The following is a 4,779-nucleotide window of genomic DNA, read 5'->3' on the forward strand; positions in this document are numbered from 1 at the left end:
TGAATAATTTAGTAACCTATCTAAAATTCAGCTTATAAAGTACAAAGGCAGTCAAACTACAACCCAACTTGAAGATCCAGTGATACCAATGAGCTTAATGCCTGACCAGGCCATCTGCCTAATGGGAAGGTCTATGGTTGAAGTTGTGCTCAGTCGTCAGCAGTGTTGAGGCATGAAGAGAAAAAGTATGAAAACTCTCACAACACCAGACCTCAGAGCATCCAACATCCTCACCAGAAATTCACCACATGACAGCTGAGCACAAAGCCACCAATCAACCACAAGAGCAGTCCTTGAAGAATTCGCCCATTGCAACTGGACTCTAAAAACAGCTCAGCTGCTGGCAGCACTACGAACCTCAAACTTGAACTTTCCCCTGTGTTCTCAAATTGTTTAAAAGGCACCTGAAGGATGAAAGTCAAAGCTTCTTTATCAGACTGGCAAAGAATCAGTTCCTCACTTCTCAAAATGATGTTCACATTATTTACAATTTACACTTCATTAAACTGTAACCCATCACTTCCAGCCAACGACGCTGAGCAGCAGGAGGGCCTGAAGACTTTTTCGTTTTTTACCCATTGCACTTTAATACAGCAAGTGAACCCACGTACTGATTAAAAAGGTTGTTGGAATGAATTTGAGTTTCAAATTATTTTTCCATTAGTGAAGACAACATTTCTATTACCGAGGAGGGAAAAAGGCATGTTTATGTCAAGGAGAGAACTGCTGGTCTGTGTTTGTGTTATCAAGTGCATTCAAGTATAACTGAATCCCAAATCCATCCAACAGTTTTCAAAGGCTGCAGGGTTAATGTCACTAGAAGCTGGCAGACCAGGCTCTCCACACTCCACAGGAGAACCAAAAATTAATATCACGTCAATGTGTTCAGCAGGGGCTTTCGACTCTGCCCAATGTACAGTGTTAATATGAAGGAATTTTCTATATTGATTTGTCACAGGGGTTTCAGCCAAATTTTGAATTGTGCATTGCCTTGTGTTACATTTTAGGGTAAAATGTCCATAAACTTAACAGGAAAAGGTACTGGTTCTGCTAGAACATTAGGTTACACTTTATTTCGATAGTCCACTTTAGACATTCTACTAACTATAAGTAACTTTGTAACTACATGTCAACTACATGTCAACTAATTCTAATTAATTTGCATCTACATGTCTACTAACTCTCAGAGTAGACTGTTAGGGTAGGTTTAGGGTTAGTAGAATGTTGACAAAGAAAGTGTTAGAAGATATTAAGCAGACAGTCTACTAATACTCTACTAACTGCTAGTTGACATGTAGTTGCAAAGTTACTTACTGTTAATAGAATGTCTAAAGTGGACTATCGAAATAAAGTTACTGAACATTATCTATTTTTCTATCTATCTATCTATCATCTATCTATCTATCTATCTATCTATCTATCTATCTATCTATTCTTTTTTTTTTTTTTACAGGGAAGGCCAACCCAATACAACACACAGGGCTACAGTTTGTGGAGTAATTTGGCGGGAGAGTTTGTGGCTGTTATTGCAAACTCAGAGCCTTTTTTCTTTAAACATTTCACAACTACTTTAACACATACAGTGTTGTCTCTTAACCTCCAGATATTTCCTGCTCTAAAGGCTGCATGTTATCTTCCCCCTTCTACTTCCTCCTCGTGCTGGTGGCTTATTAGTGATCACACACATGCTGTCCACTTCACACAAACACTCATCAGCGCCTGATACATACGTGCCACGGAGAGCACACGTCCCCGCGGAAGCAACACCGGCCAACACCAGGAGACCTGCAGATCCAACAAACGCTGAAGCGAGGAACCCAAAGGTTTGAACATCTCCTCAGCTAGGCTAGAAAGAGAACACAAGAACACTAGTATTAAAAAAGGAAGAGCAGTAAAGAGAAACTGAGCAGCATGGTGGGCATAGAAAAACGTCCATTAAATAATCAAAAATTTGAACTTGTATGAGGTCTTTCATAGGATTTTGATCTTTTTTTTCAATCCTTTTTCATTACCTGATATTTTGAGCTGGATGCTGCACTCCACTCAAGGACTCTCTTTGGTATTCAGTCTGAAAAATCTTTCTAAAAACTTAAGAATCATTGATTATTCAGTTTGTTTGAGTACATCTGACGAACGGGAGGTCTATCTATCTATCTATTCTTTTTTTTTTTTTTACAGGGAAGGCCAACCCAATACAACACACAGGGCTACAGTTTGTGGAGTAATTTGGCGGGAGAGTTTGTGGCTGTTATTGCAAACTCAGAGCTTTTTTTCTTTAACATTTCACAACTACTTTAACACATATAGTGTTGTCTCTTAACCTCCAGATATTTCCTGCTCTGAAGCCTGCGTGTTATCTTCCCCCTTTTACTTCCTCCTTGTGCTGGTGGCTTATTAGTGATCACACACATGCTGTCCGCTTCACACAAACACTCATCAGCGCCTGATACATACATGCCCCGAAAAGCACACGTCCCCGTTGACGGGCCACCCCGAAGAGCCCTGTGGATCCAACCAACGGTGAAGCAAGGAACGCAAAAGGTTTGAACATCTTCTCAGCTAGGCTAGAAAGATAACACAATAAACTATTGTTAAAATAGGAAGAGAAGTGAAGAGAAACAGAGTTGCATGGTGGGCGAACAGAAAGTTCCAGTAAATAATCTAAAATTAGAACTTGTATGAGGTCTTTCATAGGATTTTTTCAATCCTTTTTTCATATTTCACCATTTACTCATAATTACCTGATATTTTGAACTGTGTGCTGCTCTCCACTCAAGGACTCTCTTTAGAAAAATTAAGAATTATTGATTATTCAGCTTGTTTGAGTACATCTGACAAACGGGAGGAAGAGGGAGGAGTGAGAGGGACAGATCTTCCTGAACTAAACTTGTTTTAATATAGTTTTCCCCCCTCATCTCTCTAGGTCTATCCATACTTCTACTGGCCTCTCTCTGATCTAGACTCTTCTCTTAGAGTATTTGACAGACTGTGGTTGACACTCGATTTAAGGGGGTGTCAGTTTGTCAAATACCCCAAGAGAGGGGGCACGAGTCTTCAAAGTTCTCGGTCACCTCGTTTGATCATCCCTGTTACACCCTCATGTTCAACCGTGTGCAGCAGCGCATGTGTAAGTTTAGCTACTTATGCTCAGTGCTGTGTAGATTGCTTACAAATTGCAGTCTGTTACTGATTGTTAGTCTGTTACGTGATGAAAATTGTAGTCAGTAATGTAATCCAGATTACTAATTTTAGGTAATTTATTCGGACTACTTTTTGGTTGCTTTTAGATTACTTTTGACCTAACTTGGATTTGAATGGGATTCTTGTTAGAAAAAGCAAAGAGAAATAAAGTATATTCCATTCTGTTATCAACATCATGAAACACATTAAACATTACATTACTCCAGGGTTTCCCAAACTAGGGTAAATGAAAGAAGTGCAGCCGGCTTCTGAGTTTATTAAAAAAATTTAATTAAATCATAAAAATTAAAAAATTAAAATGAATAATTTAAATAACATTTTTACATTTTGAAGATTTTATGTTTACCTGCATGTCAGTGTGACAGAGAACTGTGAACATGTGAATGTGTTGTTAAATTATTATATATAAATATTAACATGGACTGAGAGGTGCTTTCATCCTCAAACTCAGAAGCATGATTCGCAAATTAATTTACATTGCATTTATGGGGCCATTCTATATTGTGAATTTTCAAAGCTAAATGATATGACACAGTAGAATTTTTTAGAAAGGAATTTGAAATCATGTAATCCATAAAAAGTAACTGTAATCTGATTATGAGCATTTTAAAATGTAATATAACCTAATTACAAGTACTGCATTTTTGGAATCTGATTACAGATGTAATCATCCAGATTACATGTAATCCGTTACTACCCATCACTGCTTATTCTTGTGCAAAATGTCTAAGGAAAATATCAAATAAGCAGAAGCACAGGATGTTTTCCATATAATCTTTTAGTTTGTGTTTGTATTTATTGGCTCTATATTGCGGCAATCTTTCTGGATGGATAAGCAGATAGATTGGATTAATAGATGAAAAAAACAAATGCCAGAAAGGTACTTTTAATGCAGTGCTATCTGTATCACAGATCATTACATTATAATAAAGTACTCTTACACTCTCAACATGATTTAGACAACCAGGTTTAGCATGCTGATCATTCTGACAGCTGCTGATGACAGTTTGCATGAACAAGTTCCTCGCTACAGACAACTGGAGTTGTGAAGTTTGTGTTTCATTGTTAGTATGTGTTGTAATGTGTGTGGGAGTGTGCTATCTGTTATCTGTTAATGAAATCTAACCATGTGTTGTTTATATTTAGTATGTCAATTCTGTGTACAGTGGCTGTTTATTAGAACATCAAACAATAATTACTAATGGAAATATCCCTTTTAGAAATGAAATTTTAATTAAAAAAAGTACATTTGCATTTACAGAAAGAAATACCAGTGCTTTCAAGTCTGCAAACGATTGCTGTTCAAGTTTTTGTTCAGCTTAGGTGTTAGCATCTGGCCTTACAATAATAAAATGTTTGAGTCGCCATTGTCATGACACCCAGCACTCGTCTTGTTTTCTGTCAAGTGTGCATTACACCTATCAGAACTGAACTTCTGAACTTCTGAACTGAACTTGAATTTAGGCAGCAAACAAATTTGAATTTAAGCATGTTTCACAAAACCCATCTTGTAAGTGTAATTTACTGTTATATGGGGTGTGGCCAATTGGGCAGAGGGGGGGGGGGCTAAATCCATTC

The sequence above is a fragment of the Sinocyclocheilus anshuiensis genome, unplaced genomic scaffold (assembly GCF_001515605.1).
Source record: "Sinocyclocheilus anshuiensis isolate Anshui unplaced genomic scaffold, SAMN03320099.WGS_v1.1 scaffold681, whole genome shotgun sequence".
Classification (NCBI taxonomy): Eukaryota; Metazoa; Chordata; class Actinopteri; order Cypriniformes; family Cyprinidae; genus Sinocyclocheilus; species Sinocyclocheilus anshuiensis.